This window comes from Megascapheus bottae, chromosome 3, assembly GCF_031878675.1.
Source record: "Megascapheus bottae isolate mThoBot1 chromosome 3, mThoBot2.hap1, whole genome shotgun sequence".
NCBI lineage: Eukaryota > Metazoa > Chordata > Mammalia > Rodentia > Geomyidae > Megascapheus > Megascapheus bottae.
In genome coordinates this window covers 12,807,092-12,827,752 of record NC_143511.1, presented here as the reverse complement: position 1 = coordinate 12,827,752, position 20,661 = coordinate 12,807,092, and the positions used below count along the sequence as shown (strand labels likewise).

The 20,661-nt window shown below is 46.1% G+C and overlaps 1 long non-coding RNA gene across 1 annotated transcript; it reads right to left on the bottom strand.

The window, feature by feature from the left end:
* Positions 1-2,725: 2,725 nt before the first annotated feature.
* Positions 2,726-17,719, bottom strand: LOC150064953 (uncharacterized). The gene is made up of 5 exons (XR_016534865.1): positions 17,666-17,719; positions 11,168-11,229; positions 7,662-7,768; positions 4,805-4,963; positions 2,726-2,827 (listed from the first exon to the last, which is right to left on the bottom strand). It is a non-coding gene; the product is annotated as an uncharacterized LOC150064953 (long non-coding RNA).
* Positions 17,720-20,661: the final 2,942 nt, after the last annotated feature.

Genomic DNA, 20,661 nt, shown 5'->3' with positions numbered 1-20,661 from the left:
GCTCTCACTTGACTCTTCCACTCAAAATTCGTACTCTGCCACTTGATCCACACCCACACATCCCCCTTTTGGCTGGTTAATTGAAAATAAAGAGTCTTACACACATTTGTGTCCAAGCTGGCATTAAATGTAATCCTCAGGATCTCAGCCTTCTGAGTCACTAGAATTATGGATATGAGCCACCAACACCCAGCACTCAATTTTGATTTTAATATCATGGTGAGAGGAGATATAATTCCAGAAACCTTTCTCAAGATCCAGGGATATGCCAGTTATTTCCCCTGAATCATTAAAACAAGTCCACATATGATATGAAACATTAAAAACATTGAATGAGTGCCAAGACCTTCTACTTTCCATCGAGTCTCACAGCCTTAGTGCCCCGGTAGCTTTGAACCATGATCCTCAGATCTCAGCTTCTTGAGGAGATAGGACTATAGCCATTGTGCCTGGTTTGATTGTCTTTTTTTTTGTGGATCCTGAGGCTTGAATTCTGCACCTGGATGGTGTCCTTGAGCTCTTCTGTCAAGGCTAGCACTCTACCACTTCATCCACAGCACCACTTTGGTTTTCTGGTGGTTGATTAGAAATAAGAGCCTCTCATGGTCTTTCGTGCCCCAGCTGCCTTTGAACCGTGATCCTCAGATCTCAGCCCCCTGAGTAGCTAGAATTATAGGATCACAGGAAAGAGCCACCAGCACCTGGCCCCATTTTTGCTTTTTGCTCTCACTTGCCCCCTTCACTCGAAACTGGTACTCTGTCACTCGATCCACACCCACACTTCCTCTTTTTTGCTGGTTAATTGAAAATCAAGAGTCCTACAGACATTTCTGCCCAAGTTTCACATGTGAGAATTCATTGGGTCACAGGTGGAATTAAGATTGTTAAACATATACAGACATTCTTTTTAAAAAACATGTTTTTCTCAAGAGCTTAAATGTAAGTGACTGTTATTATTTATATATTATGGTTTTCTCTCTTGTGTTGCCCTTTGGTTAATCTCTTATTGTTCCATTATCCCACTTTGGTACCTGGTGCATTATATAGATGTTTACTTGTTTATCTGAAATAGCAGGGGAAAAATGAGGTGAGGAGGTGGGGGAAGGAAATGGGGACAAAAACATGAGAAGGCATATCAATGTGTGACAAGTAAAGCACCTGGAGAATATAACTTTAATCCCTCTATACAATGAAATCAAAAATAAATATAAAATAAAAAATACATTTGCCTAAAGAACAAAGCATAACTAACTACACCACCTGTACCTCATATAAGGTATGGTGGGACAAGACTGAAGTAAGTCAGTTTCTATCGCTCTAACACCAAGTCTCTCACTATTGGAGGGTCCTGTGCCATGTTGTGCCTCTGCCAGCAGGACGGCATTATCAAATGCCACCTCTCAAGACTGGGCCATAACCATGAGATCAACTCGAAAGCTTCTCTTTATATCTTACCCAGTGTGTCTGATCTGTGATCAGAGACACAATACAGCATCTTCAGCAATTTGCTTTTTCATTAAATCCTTCATCTTCTTTGTTGCTGTTATCGTTTTACCATTCCTGAGGCTTGAACTCAGAGCCTGGATGCTGTCCCTGGGTCCCTTTATGCTCAAGGAAAGTACTCTACCACTCTCTACCACTTGAGCCACAGTGCCACTTGCAGCTTTCTCTGGGTAGTTTATTGGACATAAGTGTCTCATGGACTTTGTTATCTGGGCTGGCTTCAAACTACAAGCCTCAGATCCAAGCCTCTTAAGTATCTAGGATTACATGCATAAGCCTCCAGTGCCTGGCTACCTTCTTTTGTTTTTAAAAGGAAAACAAAAACACTAAATAGTGTGAACTCTGCGTGTGTGTGTGTGTGTGTGTGTGTGTGTGTGTGTGTGTGTGAGAGAGAGAGAGAGAGAGAGAGAGAGAGAGAGGGGGGGAGAGAGAGAGAGAGAGAGAGAGAGAGAGAGAGAGAGAGAGAGAGAGAGAGAGAGAGAGAGAGAGAGAGAGAGGAGTATAAGGCCTGAACTCAAGGCCTGGATGCTGTCCCTGAAATTTTTCACTCAAGGCTAGCTCTCTACCACTTTGGCCAAGCTCTACTTCCAGTCTTGTGCTATTTAATTGGAGGTATGAGTCACATGGACTTTCCTGTTGCATTGGCTTCTCATGAAGTCTTCAGATCTCAGAATCCTGAGTAGCAAGAATTATAGATATACACTCCCCATGTCTACTTGGCAAGTTTTGGGGGCTCATTGAAGGATCTTTCCCTTAGTTTGTAACCGTCTGTCTTTCTTTCTTGGGTTGTTCTGTGGCTTTTTCATTGGGTTCCAAATCTTGCAGGAAAAGGGAAAAGCAAGGGAAATGTGTGGAGGACTGGAGAAAATAAAAGGGGAACCAGATGAGGGACCAAGGGTGAATAAATGCAGCAGTGGTACTCAAGAGACACTGTGTAGAACATGAAAAAAAGGAACCAGGCAAATAAGGCACCAAGTGTGAGCTCCACAAGACACACTTCTGTGTGTGCAAGGTGTCCTTTCTGGTACCAATCTCTGCACACCAGCCAAGAGGACAGACTAGACAAACATGACAGAAGATTCCTATCCATGCTCCATTAATAAACTCTTCAACAAAGCCAAGGTGGGACTCGATGCTGGGTAGATCAATGATGCCACTACAGGGAGCTCTGTGACCTCCCCAGAGCTAAGGCCCCCTCTATCGTCCTTACCTGAGCCCCAGAAGTGATGATTCCTATGATGGTGACATTGGAACACCTGGCATGGTAGAGCAGCTTGATGAGCTCATGCCGCATGATGGAGATGGAGGGAATGCCCATGCCATGCTAAAACCAGAGAAAAATGCCAAAGCTGAGTACAGGGTGGTACCTTAGTGCATTCACACACACACATGTCACTCCTTGACCAGACAAGATGCAAAACACCAGTAATCTCAGCACCCTGGAGGCAGAGGCAGGAGCCTGGGCTACTTAGTGAGATACTATCTCACACACACACACACACACACACACACACACACGCACACACACACACACACACACACATACATGTCATCCTTCAACAGAAGATAAGCTCTGTGTTCATAGTCAACAAGAAGGACCAGTTCCATATCACCAAATATATAGCAGATAAGCAAGAGATCAAATTAAGGCCATATTCACATAACTTTTTGAGGGGGCAGTACTATGGATTGAACTAGGGGTCTTGCATAGCTAAGCAGAAACTATACTTGTTAAGTCATTTCAGTAGCCATTGGTTATAGGTCTTGCCATATGCCTGACCCAGCCTGCACTGTGATCCTCCTATTGGGCTTCCTGGCCTTACAGGTATGACCAACTGCTCACCACCATACTTGGCTACTACTGGTAGATATGTAGTCTTCAAAACTGGGGATGTGGAGCGGGAGGCCGGGGAGAGGTCAGCAAGACTGGTCTGAACTTGAACTGTGATACATCGCTCCCCATCTCCAAGAAGCAAGGACTACATACAGACTTGAGACACTGTGCCCGGCTTCACATGATTTTTGCTACAGTATATTGCTTTAATTACTCTATTTTTTTGGTCAGCTATTTCTGTGCCTAGGTTATGTATCATATAGTAAAAAGAACTGGTACTGAATTCACATCTGCCATTTTCGCACCTTGAGGTCTCTGTACATCCTCTCTCCCATCTTTCAAAGATGACCATCTCCTTCCTGTAGAATGACCTAGCTACTCCCAGAGGCTGTGTAGCAGAGCCCTAAGGGAAAAGGTCCCCTTTTAAGAATTCCAGCCAGGGGGCTGGGAGTTTAGCCTGGTGGTAGAGTACTTGCCTAGCATGCACAAAGACTGGGGTTCAATTCCTCAGTACCATATATACATTAAAAAAAAAAAAAGCCAGGGGCCGGGAGTTTGGCCTAGTGGTAGAGTGCTTGCCTAGCATGCACGAAGACCCGTGTTTGATTCCTCGGTACCACATACATAGAAAAAAGCCAGAAGTGGTGCTGAGGCTCAAGTGGTAGAATGCTAGCCTTGAGAAAGCCCAAGTGCTCAGGCCCTGAGGTCAAAAAAGCTCCGGAACAGTGCCCAATTCCAGAGTTCAAGCCCCAGAGCTGGCAAAAAAAAATTGTCTCAGCTGGGTAGTAGTGGTTTATACCTGTAACATGAACTACTCAGGAGGCTGAGATCACAGTTCAAAGTTAGTCAGAGCAGGAAGCTCTATAAAAGAGTGAAACTATGGATCAAGCTGTAGAGTGTTAGCCTTGAACAGAAAAGCTAAGGGACACAGGCTCCAAGTTTAAGACCTAGTACTGTCTTCCCACCCCAACACATACACATAAACACACACACACACACACACACACACACACACACACACACACACACACACACACACACACACACACACAGTTGTTATGAAGTAAGTCACTCACTCACTCACTGTGTGATGGAAGAGAAGACTGGAGACCTGGTACCTTAGCTCCCCTTACCCCCTGGTCCATGCAAGGCAGTTTCTCCTTTGTTTTGCTGGGCTCCCAGGCTGCCTGCCCCAGCCCCTATCACACAAGCACTATGTGCACAGCTGTGCAGTATTTGCATAGTATTTGTATCTGTATGCTTAGGTGCTCCAGGAGACAGAATCTTAAAGTCACAATCCTGGTCTCATCTATCCCCCCCAGCCCCACCCCAGCTGCACCCAGCTCACCTGGCTCCCACTACTAACAGTCAGCAGGTGTTAGGGTGCCAGTTGTCTGTGGGTACAGAGGGTGGGGGCTGGGACCCCAGAGCCTAGAGACCCAGCCCAAGGACACAGCCAGTACTCACACTCACAGACAGCACTGGTCCAACTTTGTACATGGCGTAGCGGTCAGTCCCTGCACAAATGTTGGGAAAGTCTTCTCCTGGATGGTCAAGGCCCAGCTCTGTGGCCACATACATGATGAAGGCACTCATCCTGGAGGGGCTTCCACCAACACACACAAACTGCAACCAGAGAACAAGGACCCCCCTCAGCACACTGCTGTCAGCAGAGGTCTTCAAGACCAAGACTCCTCACCAGGAATATCTGGCTTATTCAAGAACCTGATCAAAATGCAAATTCCATGGTTCTGCCTCACCTACCATATTGAGGAGAAAGGAGGGATAACTGGCTTTACTGAATTTCCTGGTGAGATTCAGAAGCTCTGGTCTGGGACTCATTGCTCATTATGGGCTAACACAAAACAATACAACTAGCTCTCCACATGCAGAGATCCAGGCCTCTGCTGCCTTTGTGAAGGCAATTCCAGGCACCATGTGTGCTTGGCCTCCTGCACCATGCCAAAGACTGCAGAAAGCCTGGGATTGGGCTGAGAATGGGAAGTCTTCACTCACCTCCAACTCTTCCTGTGACTAGGGTCCCATACCACATCTGCAAAATGAGCCACTGGTCACCTGAGTGCCAAAAGGCCAATTCACGGAAAGAGTTGGGAAGGTTTAGGTTACTGTGGGTGGCTCCATCAGAGAAGTAAAAGCTTCAACTTGTGATGTATCGAGCAAGAAAACATTTGAAAAAAAAAATATATATAGGGGCCGGGAGTTTGGCCTAGTGGTAGAGTGCTTGCCTAGCATGCACGAAGACCCGGGTTCAATTCCTCGGTACCACATACATAGAAAAAAGCTGGAAGTGGTGCTGAGGCTCGAGTGGTAGAGCTCTAGCCCTGAGAAAGTCCAAGGACAGGGTTCATGCCCTGAGCTCAAGCCCAGGACTGGCAAAATAAATAAATAAATACATAAATAAATAAATAAGATGGGATATGCTTTAAAAATATATATATATATACACACACAAACACACATATACACATATGTGTGTAATAAAAAGAGAGAGCAGTAGTTTTAGAGAATCTGAAGATAAAAGAAAGGGATTATTCTTTAAACATGAGATCTCCACAGGCTGGAATGTAATCATTATAGATGATGTTAATGAATGAAGACCCAGAAGCCATGTGCCAGTGGCTCATGCCTGTAATCCTAGACCCTCAAAGAGGATGAGACCTGACGACTGCGGTTTGAAGCCAGCCTTAGGCAGAAAAATCCAAGAGACTCTTTAAACAACGAAGATCTAGAAGTAGTGCTGTGACTCAAATAATACAACATCGGCCTTCAGCAAAACAGAGCACAAGCCCCTGAGTTCAAGCCCCAATAGTGAACAGAAAACAAAACACTAATTAGAGCACCTGGAAAGTTTCCTGGAGTTGGACACCAACACGGTTCCTGGAACAGTACTCAACGTTAGAAGTGACCTAGCCCTGGGTCAGCACCTCTGGATGCAACTATAAGTTGGATGGCTTGGCATTCTTCTGATTTGCCATTCCATGCATTAAGTCAGCTTTCCCCATGGGGACTAGAGATTTGCAAAGTTCTACGTGAGCAGGAAAGTATTCATGGCTAACCACAATTCAATGTTCATTTCCCAGTAGCTAGAAGACAAGATTGTGAATGTTCCCAAACCAAAAAACAATTTAAAAAAAAGTTACAGATATACTACCTTGATCCAATCATTATACATTGTAGAATTATACTGTAGTACTACACTGTACCCCATAAATACATACTGTCTTCATGTGTCAAGTAAAAATAAACTTAGCTGGGTGCTGGTAGTTCATACCTGTACTCTTTCCTACTTATAAGGCTGACATCTGATGACAGAAGTTTGAAGCCAACGCAGGCAGAAAAGTCTGTGAGATTTATCATCTCCAATTATCCAGAAAAAAGGCTATACATGAAACTGTGGCTCAAATGGTAGAGCCTCAGTCTTGAGTGGAAAATACAAGCAAGAGCACAAAGCCCTGAGTTTCAAGCCACAGAACTCCCCCCAACAAATAAATAAATTTAAGAATATTTTTAAGCCTATTAGACTAAATCAACCGTAAGGAACTTAAGATTTTGTAGAAAAGTATAGACTCAATGCTACACTTTGCGATGTAAGTCCTGAGAGATCATTAAATTAACAAAATATGAATATATATCTTAAATTATCATTGTAATACAAATTGTCTAAATAACTATCCCTGCTTTTCCTGGAATTTTTGTTGTTGTTGTTGATTGTGTGGGGCTTGAACTCTGGACTTAGGCGCTGTCCCTGAGCTCCTCAGCTCAAGGCTACCAACCTACCTCTTGAGTCACAGCCCCACTTCAGTTTTCTAGTGGTTAATTGGCGATAAGAATCTCACAGAGTTTCCTTCCCAGACTGCCTTTGAACTTCAATCCTTAGATCTCAGCCTCCTGAGTAGCCAGGATTATAGGCATGAGGCATCAGTACCAGGCATGTTACTTTCATTCATTCATTTATATTTGAGATGACAGTATCCTAATGTTCCCTAGGTTGGCTCTACACTCCTGGCTCAAGCAATGCTTCTGAGAACCCCAAAGTAACTGGCCCTGCTGTGTAAGTCTTTCGGCTTGATTCAGGAAATTTCCTGTCTGTACAGTTACCAAAGATATAAAAGATCAAGCAAGTCAATGCAACACTACTTAGTTTCCTTTACCTGTTAGTTCATATACTTGGAAATTTGTAAAAATCTAATAAACACATAATGACAGGTGCCTGCCCCCTCTCTACTACCCTAAGCAGGCCTGTCTGCATCACATAGGAGGTTACTGTACAGCAAATTCCTAGAATTAAAGCCTGGATTTTTACCTTTACATCGCCAAACATAGCTGGTGCTGAGGCTGAAATGGTACAGAACATCTTCCTTCATGGTTGCTAGGTTTGGATTGGAAAGCTGAATGAGGCAGTCACTGTCACTGTTAGAAACAAGAAATTGAGTTTAGAGATTGTGGTGATATTGGCTGATTATTATTGTTCCTTGTAAGGCACAATCAGAACCCAGCGATAAGACACTCCTCAGCTGTCAAGGTCTCCACTAGCCCATCTCCTCCCTCTTTTAACTCCTCTTTGCTCTGACAGCCCCTGTTCAAAGGAAACCAGCAAAAGTTCAGAAGATCCCACCACACGACAGACATCACAGTGTTGAATCATCCATACACAGTTGCTGTATATAGCTGGTTGCTATCCAAATCAAGTGCATTTAATACATAAACCTGATGATATTTTGGTGCTACCATTAGCAAACAGGAATAGAAAAAAAATCACCCCTACCACCCAAAGGATAACCTTTCTAGTTCACATAGCTCTAACTCCTTTTTCTTGTCTTATTGCTAGCACTTCTCAGTTGACTGGGAATGGTGAGAGAAGATGTCTCTTCATTTACTTTTTATCGCTGTGGCTTACAATGCATTGCTTTAATAAGAGCTGACAAACTTTAATGTGGCTTATACCTTTACCGGCCATTAAGTTTCTGCCACAAATCATTCCAGTCAGCTATCCACTCAGGAAAGCAACACAAACAATGACTATGTAATCATGTGCTGATGAATTCTAGTTACAAAACCAGGTACCTCAGGTGTAGGCAATTCCATTACCAGCCTGTCAAGCTCCCTGAGAACCAGAGTTGACATGGCTTCATCAACAATGCCTGTCTTCTGATTACCAGAGTCTCTGAAACTTAGTCTCTGAACGCAGAAGAATGAGAGTTTTCTTTATACTCCTCCATCTAACTTTATACGTAGAACTAAAGACCACTCATGAGAAAAGAAAAAGTAGAGAGCAAATGTCTCTGCTGCCTGTGATTGGAAATAAATAATCCAGACTCGGTTTCACTAGACAGTGGTGTGAAAGTGCTAGGCATTCAGTAAAGCAATACTTTGAATTTGAACTTGGATCTTTTCTGAAGGCAATTATACAGACTGCAACCCTTCCTAGCAAGGCTATGCAGCCTCCACAGCTCTTGGTCAAGGACACCATCACAAGGGGAACTCTATGACACTGAACAATCTGCTGTTTGTTAACTTAGACAGAACTGCAGTTTATGATATTTTCAGTCTGCACTACGTTTGTGGGAGTGTAACCCAGTCCTAAGTCAAGGAGTACCTGGACTATTACACAAAGTGACTTTCCTCAGAGATCCAGCTCCTTCTCTCCCGAGGATGCTTGTTATCCCCTACATACATTTTATCACAACCACAACAATGCAAAAGGTGGGTGCTCTGCTCAGGGCTGGAATCCTAGCTACTCAGGAAACTGAGAATTTAGGATTACAGATTAAAGCCAGCCTGAACAGGAAAGTCCATGAAACTCTCATCACCAATTAACAGTAAACATCCAGTGAAGAGGTGGCTCAAATAATAGGATGCCAGCCTTGAGAAAAAGCTAAAGGGGCAGAACCCAGGCCCTGAGTGCAAGCCCTAGTATTGGCATCAGAGGTCAAGGCTACAGTTTATTTTATCTGCAAATATGCAAAACAACATTGAATTGGCTCTGCTCAGTTTTCTAGACTATTTCATCTATTCTTGGGTTATTTCAGTCAGCATTAACAGCAAACGCTAAGGGCCCTTCTTGCTCCTTCTGCCTACATCGAGTTGCTTTCTCTCCTATTTCTCAAGTTTCCCTTCTGACCCTCACCCACCAGAGTGGTGTCCAGATTAATTCAACCATGTTAACATTGTCGAGGCAGCTACAGAATAGAAAGTATAAAAAACTAGAGAGACAGTGGGACCCAGTGGCTCACACTGGTAATTACAGTTCTTGAGATCTGACTATTACAGTTTCAAGTCAGCCAGGGCAGATAAAACTGAGAAACTCTTATCCACAATTAACCAGCAAAAAGTCAGAAGCAGAAGTATGGTTCAAATAATAGAGCACTAACCTTGAGTGAAAAAGCTAAGTGAGGGTACAAGCCACCAAGTGCAGGCCCCAACTCTGGCAAACAAACAGAACTAAAGAGACTAAAGATTTATACAAAGCATGCAGGGTTGGCGACTGCTCCCAGATAAGTGTGAAGAGATACTGCAGCATGAGCTGATGGATTAAAATACCCACAGTGACCACTCCAAACTCATTTTAATAAGGGGTAAGGGAATGGAACATTTGTTTTTAAGGGCCCAAGTCCAAAAGTATATGTTGTTAGGACCAGTCCAGAAAGCTTTTTTGATCTCTAGAGAATTCTGAAATGCTGACCATTATAAAACAACCTGTGCAGAGAATAGTTCTTTTCATGACAACTGGCTTTGATATGGAGGTGGTACTCTAGTTTCTCTCAGAATTTCAGGAACAAAATCCAAAATCAAACAGTTGATGGACGTGCCCGGAAATGGTGCAACAGGATGCCATGAAGACAACTCAGCCACATCTTTCAAAACAGAAAACCTTTCTTCACTGCAAGCACAGAAGGAAACAGTGTAACTATGAGATCACCACAGTTTCTAACTATGCAATTTTGACCCTTACCATAAGGAATTGTACTAGGCTCTCACATACTGTTTTATGTGTGTGTTCCAGTACTGGAGCTTGAACCCAGGGCTTAGGCCCTCTCACCAGCCTTTTTCTGCTCAAGGCTGGCATTCTACCAGTTAAGCCACACCTCCACTTCTGCCTTTTTGCTGCTTAATGGAGGTAAGAGTCTCACAGACTTTTCTGCCTGGGCTAGTAATTTCTTGATTATCTACAATTACAGATGTGAGCCTTGGGTGCCCAGCTGTCAAATACTTTTGGAAGGATTTCAAGATGATGAGGCAAGAGACAAAATTTTCCCCATCTATACACAATTTCAGGGAATTTATCTCTATACTCATTTAACAAATATTCACTGAGAATCTCCTATTTAAGCCCCAGAAGCAGGGCAGTGCGCCACCTCACACACCCATCAGAAGTGATGGACAACTAGAGAAGGAAGAAAAGTAAAAAGGTCAATAGACTCAGGTCTAGGTAGGGAGTCTAGGAGTATGGGCCAGCATACAGCACATGCATAGCATGCTCAAAGCCCAGTGTGAAGAAGTTCACACCTGTAATCCTAGCTACCTCGGGGGGAGGGAGAGGGTTGTTTCAGTAAAGTGGCTACTCATAGCAGAACACACATATTTAGGCACTGAACGCCTCATCTTCTGAGACCACAAGTCCTGAAAGTGGAGGGCAGAGGTGCCAAGATCCAAGCTAGAGGTCTTCGGCCTCCAGTTCCTTAATCCCTTAGCCTCTGTCATTTGACTTCAAGAAGTTACCATAGGTCAAGTTCTCAGTGAAGCAAATGGCTTAAAGCATTGCAATCTTAAAGACCCTCCATATGTCCAGCCAACAAGGATCAATCCTACTTGTGATGATTTTCAAGTTTCTTTTCTTCAACTTTTGCAGCCGCCATCTCTCCCAGGAAAACCTGAAAGAAAAGCATTGCACAGAATAGTTAAGCCACCAGGATTGTGTGCAGCCAAGCTAATACCTAAAACATTGATACAGTTGGACACCAGTGGCTCACACCTGTAATTCTAGCTACTCAGGAGGCTGAGACCTGTGTGGGCTGTGATTGAAAGCCAGCTCGGGGAAAGAAGGTCCGTGAAACTTTTATCTCCAATTAATCACTAAAAATCCTGAAGTGGACCTGTGGCTCAAATAATACACGCCAGCCTTGAGGGGAAAAGCTAAGGAAGACTGTACTGAGTCCTTGAGTTCCAGCTCTAATACCGGAAGGAGGAAAAGGGAAGGAAGAAGAGAAAGAGGGAAAGAAATAGAGACAGAAAGGAAAAAAAAGGAAGATAGAAGAGAAGAGAAAAGACAAGATCACTCATTGTAGGCCAAAGCTTTGTTCCTGGATCTCAGCCAATAGTCCCATAATCCAGTTCATCCCTTGTATCTCACCGCTGTCTTAACGTCAGAAAGTCCTTTTGAGTGAGTTTGATTTTTAATAGTTATGAATCATATTATGTTGGCCATTTTCAGTAAATTCTGAAAACCAGAGAAATGATAGTTGTTTGGGTCCAGAGGAAAATTTCCCTAGCAATCACTACTTGCCTATCTTCATCTGGTTCTTGATACTCCTGGCACTTGTAAAACACTTCTCTGAACATGTCAGCCATTAAAACCCTGCCAGGGGAACTTTCAAAAGCAGAGTTTGTTGTAATTGTTGTTGCGGCAGTGCTGAGGATTGAGCCCAGGCCTCACCCTGCTAGGCAGCTGTTCTCTCTCTGGACTATATCCCCAGCCTGAGAATAACTTCTAGAAGCACAGCCCTTCATCCTGTAACATCAGGGAACAACAGCCAAGCACAGCGCAGAGAAAGACCATTTATGATCACTCAGAAGAGCAAAAGAAGCAGCTTTTGCTACTGTTGAGGGAAGGAGGGTACTGGAGGCAGTGGGTGGGGGCAGAGGCCCTGTGCTGACCCTCAAGAAAGTGTCCCAACCTGGAGTTTGGCCTAGTGGTAGAGTGCTTGTCTAGCATGCACGAAGACCAGGGTTCGATTCCTCAGTACCACATAATATAGAAAAAGGCTAGAAATGGTGCTATGGTTCCAGTGGTAGAGCCCTAGCCTTGAGAAAGCCCAAGGACAATGCTCAGGCTCTGAGTTCAAGGCCCATAACTTGCAAAAAAGAAAAGAAAGTGACCAAGGTTGTACCTTCAAGCTTTCTCCATTACCCACTGATCAGATGCACAGAGACTCTGGCTCCCAGGAACCATTAGGAACTATGCAGTCCACATGGTCAGATGGACTGGGTGTCTCTATGTCCTGCCACTCCTATGGCTGAGACTTGGGCTACACAAACTGGTCTCTGTTAGTGATCGCTGATCTCTGAGCTGATTTCTCGCCACTCCTTGCCCTACCTTCGAAACCCGTCATGCAGCTAGCGCCAGACCAAAATTTACTAGCATTTTAACAGGTGAGGGCCTTGAGCAAACACCACCTGCTCTCTTGCTAGTTTCCTCCCTACCTCTAATCTGTGGCCCCGCCATTTTGCACATTACCTCTGTCAGTTACTTTCCTACCACTCTCCACCAGATACAACCAGCATTCTCATCGATCACTACACATCTCCTAATCTGTGAGTGAGAGAGGGCATCACTAGCTTTGGCTGGTGTTCCCCCCAAACTGCCTGTGCTGGTGTTGAGCCATCTCTGTCAATTTCTATTCACTGAGAAAAGAAGGGTTTGGGAACTCTGGAGAGTGATAGTCCGAAGGGATCCCCAAGACAGACAGGTGGTCAGAGAAGCTAATTTCTTGGTCCTGGCCTCAAGGCTGCTGGTGCTTTCCTGAGTCTACTTCCTCCTTCCCCTGGTATTCATAGGACTTGAAGGCTTCTCCTTCTGACCTTCCTCCCTTTATCTCAGCCCTGTGCTTAGCCATACTTTATTATTTTTATTATTATTATTATTATTATCTTGCCAGTCCTGGGGTTTGAACTCAGGACCTGGGCACTGTCCCTGAGCTTCTCTTGTTCAAGGCTAACCTTCTACCACTTGAGCCAGAGTACCATTTTGGGCTTTTTCTGTGTATGTGGTACTGAGGTATGGAACCCAGGGCTTCATGCATGCTAGGCAAACACTCTACCACTAAGCCACATTCCCAGCCCCAGACAGGCTTTATTTAACAACTTCACAGGCAAGGACAGTTGAAGACTTCTGAAATCTTGGTTGAAAAAGGACGAAGGGTGACTACGTGCACTGGAGGAGGTAGGGATGATGGTCTGGCTTTACCAGTGGGGGCTTTTAAGAAATATAAAAACCAGAGGAAAGAGAAGAAAGATGTCACCTCTTAGGCCAACTGGAGCCTCAAGGGATGACAACCGTGAACTGATTAACACACCCAGTGAACTCACCTATCCCCAGAGGCTACCTGGTACTCTCTGAGTTCATAGTCCAGGTAGAATAGGGCCAGTAGTGTAAGAACCCTCTTGTGCAAGCGAGAATGAGGTAGTAACAAGAGCCCTGCCTACCTGTCCATTTGCAAGCTGAGAATATGCTGCTCAGGAAAAACAAATATCCACTGCCCCCCCCACCTTTAAAGTCTTGATTTTTCTGAGCACTCGCATCTCGTGCTTGTAATATTAGCTACTCAGGAAACTGAGGTCTAAGAGTCTCAGTTCAAAGGCATACCAATCTAAAAGATTCTTACCTCCATTTTTAACCAGCAAAAAGCTTAAAGTGGAGCTGGGGTGCAAGTGATAGAGAGCTAGCCTTGGGAAGAAAAAGCTTAGGTACAGTTCCCTGGTCCTTTAATTCAGTATTGCCATAGGCGTGCACATGCATGTACACCCACACACACACCAGTGGGATCTTAGCATGTTGTCGTGAAGGAGGAATGGACCCTTCATGATTCATGCCTAGAAACCAGACTGGAAAAGAGATGGTGGGGGTGGCAGAGCTAAGGTCTAGTACAAGGAGATGAAAATGCAACTATACTTTGGGCCTTACTTGAAATTCTGATTCAAATTATACTTTCAACCAGGTACTGGGGGCTCATGCTTGCAATCCTTGCTATTCAAGAGGCTGAGATCTGAGGATCCACAGTTCCAGCCCAGCCAGGATAGGAAAGTCTGTGAGACTCTTATGTCTAATTAACAACCAGAGAACCAGAAGTGGGCAATGGCTCAAAAGGGTAGAGGGTTTAGCTTTGAGAAAGACAAAAACAAAGGCTGAGTTCAAGCCTCAAGGTTGAGCAAAATAAACAAATAAAATCAATGACACAATAGATAAATAAATAACATTTCCAATTGCTTTGCCAAAAACACCAAGCTTGAAGCCCCTTATGACAAAACTAAACTAAAACTAATGAGGTTTGAGGTGACTCTACAAATGGAAAACCACGAACTGTCACCATGGAAAGATCTTATTCCATAACAAGCCCTTGGTACCTACCTAGCATCCACCCAGATGTCAGATTACCTGGCAGACTGAAACCTTAGCATCTTCTCTTGGTTTATCTCTTCAAGGCTATCACTTTTGAAAGTCACATAGCTGAGCAACATATTATTAGCTTCCCACTGGCTTAGTGAAGACGACATCCCTGATAATGTGGGTTATAATCACAGTTGCCTGGCTTTCTTCAAAAACTTCTGAAGGCTACTTAGCTTAAAATACTGGTTCTTGACTGGAAGTGATGGCTATGGGATGGATAGTGAAAGCTGGTAGAAAAGCCTTGAAATCCCCATCTCATTCTAACCGTTTGCCCACTGACCTGTGAAGCAGATCCTACTCAGTAGTATATGTAGACACATTGATCATTTTGTCCAATACTTCATGTCAGTTTTTTGTTTTGTTTTTTTTTCCACTTCTGGGACTCTAGGCAACTCTGGGCCTGGGCACTTTCCTTAGACTTTCTCAAGGCTAGCACTCTACCACTTGAGCCACAGCACCATTTCTGGCTTTTTCTCTGTATGTGATACCAAGGAATGAACCCAGGGCTTTGTGCCTGCTAGGCAAGCACTACTACTAGGCCATGCTCCCAGACCCTGACACTATTGCCTGTTGGAGTTACTCTGTTTCTTCTACCACACCCTGAGCTTTCTGAACAGTTAAGTTCTCACAAGCCCAGGCCAAACCAGGAAGTCAGGAAATTGCATATAACTATGAGTAATTCAGCAATTCCCTAGTTAAAGCATTGTTCGTATGCAAACCTCAAGGCAGGATGCTTGTGCACAAGAAGGAACATCTTTGGAAACCATGTGCATGACCATAGGACAATCACCAAACTAATTAGCCTATGCTGACACTCAATTACAATGAGCAGTAACTTTTGAACAATAAGCTGCAGGCTAATCTTTCTATGGGCAAACTCAAATCCCAATAAAGAGCTGAACCCCAATGGCTAGCAACAATAAACCTGGCTAATCAGGAGACTGAGATATGAGAAACTCAGTTAAAATCCAACCTAGACAGAAAACTCTTATCTCCAATTAACTACCAAAAGGCCAGAAGTGGAGCTGTGACTTGTGACTGAAGTAAATCTGTGAAAGAGGAAGAAAGGAAGAGAGTTTGTCACTGGTGGCTCACACCTGTAAACCTAGCTACTCAAGAACCTGAGATCTGAGGAACAGGATTCAAAGCCAGCCCAGGCACAGAAGTCTGTGAGACTCTAATCTCCAATTAACATTACACGAAAAACACAAAAGTGATGCTGTGGCTCAAGTGGTAGAGTGCTAGCCTTGAGCTGAAGAGCTCAGGGACAGAACCCAAGCCCCAAGTTCAAGACCCACAACTGACCAAAAAAAAAAAAAAGAGGAAGGGTGGAGGATAGGAGGGAAGAGCAGGTATCAGTGTTTCCTTTTATGGCATAGAAAAACTTGGAAGTTTCACTTTCTGTTTTTTATTTGGCTTGCATTTTATACTTTTTTTTTTGCCAGTCCTGAAGCTTGAACTCAGAACCTGGGCACCGTCCTTGAGTTTTTTTTTTTTTGTGGGTAATGGGGCTTGAATGGGGCCTGGGCGCTGTCCCTGAGCTCTAAAGCTCAAGACTACTGCCCAATCTTGAACCAAGCCCCACTTGCTATTTTCTAGAGGTTAACTGGAGATAAGAGATTCAGGTCTTTTTGTGCCTGGACTGGCTTTGAACCATCATCCTCAGATCTCAGCCTCCTGAGTAGTGAGGATTACAGGAGTGAGCCATCGTGCTGCCTGGCTTTTTGTTTTTTGTTGTTTTGCCAGTCCTGGGCTTGAGCTCAGGGACTGAGCACAGTCCTTTGAGCCACAACACCACTTCGGCTTTTTTTATGTATGTGGTACCAAGGAATCAAACCCAGGTTTTTGTGAATGCTTGGCAAGCATGCTACCTCTAGGCCGAATTCACAGCCCTGTCCTTGAGCAAGCTTGCTTGCTTGCTTTTCTGTGGGTCATGGGGCTTGAACTCTGCTGCTGGACGCTGTCACTGAGCTTTTCAGCTCAAGGCTACCACTCTACCCTTTGAGCCACAGCCCCACTTCCAACTTTTTCTGTGTATATGGTATGGAGGAATTGAAACCAGGACTTAATGCATGTTAGGAAAGCACTCTATCACTAGGCCACATTCCTAGCCCTAAGGCTTTTTAATTCAACCACTTCAGCTTTTTTGAGGGGAGGAGGGAGTTTACTGCAGGTGAATCTTACAGACTTTGATGCCTTGAGCTCCCTTCAAACCACTGTCCTCAGATCTCAGTCTACTGAGTAACTAAGAAGATGGGGAGAAGGAGAGGCAGAGAAGGGTTGCAAAATCCTTGTGAGGGGGGACCTGCTAGCATGAAGGGGGGTGTTGAACTCGCCCCCCACGTGGGTGAGAAGCACCTGTGGACTCTGGGCGACCTGGTCCTGAACTGTGCACCCACCACGGAATGCAACACCAGCCAGCTCATCCACTCCCCTGAAGCTGTACCCAGCCAGCCCCGCACCACCTCCCCGACCACACACCACCCAGCCCGGCCCTGCTCCACTCTCCCGGTCCTGCACCACCTATCCGACCACGCACCACCCAGCCCGGCCCCGCACCACCTCCCCGACCACGCACCACCCAGCCCGGCTCCGCTCCACCCTCCCAGTCCCGCACCACCTCCCTGGCTCCACACCACCTCCCAGACCCCGCACCACCTCCCGGACCCCGCACCACCTCCCCGGCCCCGCACCACCTCCCCGACCCCGCACCACCTCCCCGGCCCCGCACCACCTCCCCGGCCCGGCACCACCTCCCCGGCCCCGCACCACCCTCCCGGCCCCTCTCCCAGCACATCCTCCACTCCAGCTCCATCTGGTGAACTTGAACCACAGCTCACTTACAGCCAACCGGCACCTTGTCCGGGCCAGCGACAGGCCGGGATGTCCGCACTAAAGGCTGGGCCCGAGCCCCGACCGCTCACCGCTCAGACCTGGCCGCCGCCCGCGGGGGGATCTGCTACACCGCACGTCCGCACCAGAACGCGCCGCAGGAACTGGCTCCGGGGGCGAGGCAGGGGCGCGGGGGTCCGGAGGGGCGGGGCCGGGCCTGGCGGGGAGGCGCCGGGGTCCCGAGAGGCGGCGCCCGGGTCCGGAGGGGCGGCGCGTGGAGCCGGGTGGTTCCGCCCAGAGCCGCGCGCGGTCACCGCAACACCGGAATCTCCGATCCCAGCCCGGCGCCCCGCCCGGCCCGGTGTCCCCGCCCGAGGACAGTCACCCCGCGCAGACTGGGGCCCGGCCCCACCCCGGCGGCCTGCGGGCTCCGCTGACCGCGCCCGGCCCGCCCCGCAGGACGCGCCCGCCCCACCTCCTGTCCCCGGACACCCCCGGAAAGGTTGCTGGAGTGCTGTGCGCCGCTGGTTTCTTCTCCCAGGTCAGGTGGGCTGTTCTGCCACCCCGTTACTCACGGAACCACCGGTACTTCGGGGGACAGCGTGCCCGCAGGTACTACCCACGGAAAACTGGTCTAGACCGTGTTCTTTTGCTTCCCAAGGTCACCCGCCACTGACCGGGCCCCAGGCTGTCCCTCTGTCTTGTCTGTCCGGCTTGTCCTGTCTGACTCTCTGGAGGTGGCCTTCTCAGGGGGGGACCCGCACAAAGGGAGGACAGTGTGAACGGATTAGGAACCCGAGGCTGGACCATGGTCAGTCATGGGTCAGTTTCTAGATTCTCCTTCCTGACCCTGGAAGTTCCCCAGTCGTTGGAAGAAACTCAGGAGAGAGCTTGTAGGATAAGGGGAAGTGACTCAGTCAGTCAGTCACCTACCTTGCCAAACTGTCCCTCCAGCCCTGAGGGGCACCACCCGCTCCACCCCCCCCCCCACACACCCGGGGCCTTCCCAGCACCTGCTTCCTCTCTCTGGTTTCCTTTGCCAGCTTTCCTAGCTGGCATTGGCCTGAGGACAACCAAGAAGTCGAAGAAAGAAGCAGGCAGCCTGGGGAGCTGCCAGGTGCAAACTTACTTGCTTTGCTCTTGATCTGGGGTTCTGAGAATAGCCTTTCAGCCTCTAGCTGCCTATGGCGATTGTGTGTGTGTATGTGTGTGTGTGTGTGTGTGTGTGTGTGTGTGTGTGTGTGTGTGTGTGTGTGTCTTGCAGAGGAGGAGGGGGGGGATGTCCTGAGGCCCTGGACACTGTCCCTAACCTTTTTCCCTCAAGGCTGGCACTCTTACCACCTGAACCAGAGATCTACTTCCCAACTTTTGCTAGTTAATTGGAGATAAAAGTGGTAGGATCATTCTGCCTTGTGCTGATTTTGAGCATGGATCCTCGGATCTTAACCTCCCAAGAAGCTAGGATTACAGGTATAAGCTGTCACCAACTGGCCTAAAGGATTTGTTTTTTCCCCTAAGAAGCTGCAAGTGAATTCTGGAGTGAAACAAGATCAAGATTTATTTGTCAGGTAAAATTTTGCAGATATACCTGGGCACTGGTGGCTCACACCTGTAATCCTAGCTACTCAGGAAGCTGAGATCTGAGGATCATGGCTCAAAGCCATGCAGGACAGCAAAGTCTCCAATTAAGCACCAAAAAAATGAGAAGTGGCACTGTGGCTCAAAATAGTAAAGCACCAACCTAGAGCAAAAGAGCTCAGGGACAGCACCTAGGCCCTGAATTCCTGCCCCCCCCCAAAAAAAATTGTTTTCAGATGTCACAAACAAGAAATGTATTTTATCAGGCCATTTTTATGCCTCACCTGAAAATCCTACACTGTCTTAACTTCCAGAGAGATCAAAGTCAGATCACTGAGGCTGCCACTCTGCCTGGTTAGGCCCAAGCTCTGACACACACGGAGGGCAAGAGCCCTCCAGGCCCATCCAAGCCTGGTCACATCGGGAAATAACACTCCCTTGCAAGTTAGGTAAAAACAGCCCCAGAACTAGGGTGGGTAGCAAGATAAGGCAATGGGGAAATTATACTATTTTTACCAAGCATCTAAAGGGCAAGACTCAGAAATTAAAGCCTGGAAAAAGTACAACCAATCATATTTCCTTTTTGATGTAAAATTGCAAGGATAGAGACTTTGAGGAGCCATCTAAATCTACCTTTTCCTTTGAAATGTTAAGGGGAATAAAGAAGGAGGAATTTGTAGATTCTTTAGGTAAGAGAATAAAGAGGCTACACTGATTGGCAAAAGAAAGCCTTGAAGGTGACTTGTTTGTTGGTTAGGCCTCCGCCACCAATAATTAGACAAGATATAAAGTATTAGTTCTCAGTCTAGTGCTGGTGGGTTATGCCTGTATTCCTAGAAGGCTAAACTGAGGGTGAAGGCCAGCTTGAGAAAGAAGAGTCTGTGAGGCTCTCCAATTAACTAACAAAAAGGAAGAAGTAGAGCTTTGGCTCAAGTGGCAGAGTGCCAGCCCTGAGCAAACAGATAAATAGGTAGATAGATAGATAGATAGATAGATAGATAGATAGATAGATAGATAGATTAAATGGGGCCCTGAGTTGAAGTCACAGAACTGGCACAAAACAAAACAAAAACAAGCAAGCAAACAAACAAAACTCTATGCTTCCTTCCTGGATTCCAAGAGAGTTGAAAACTGATTGTAAAGGAAATAGCTTAAAGACAGGAAAATACAGCTTCTAGTTACTTTGTTGGCCCAGGCAAATAGTGCTTTTTAGAAAAGAAATTTTTGTTGTTTATTAACTTTTAGCAAAGGTACTTCCTAAGTGCCTGACACAGCTGAGCCACCCAGGACAGAGCACCCACCAAGCCACAGAGACTTACTACTCTGGAGGTTTCTTCCCTCATTGAGGAAGTAACTGCTCCCTGGGAACTCTTCCCTAAACCAGAGCTGAGATAATGAGCCAGCAGCCTCTGCTCTGGCTAGGATTGCTTAATAATGAAGCATCTTTCATCCCCTTGCCCTAATTCTCTATTTCAATGTAAAGCTCAAGTTTGAACCTGGGAAAATGGGC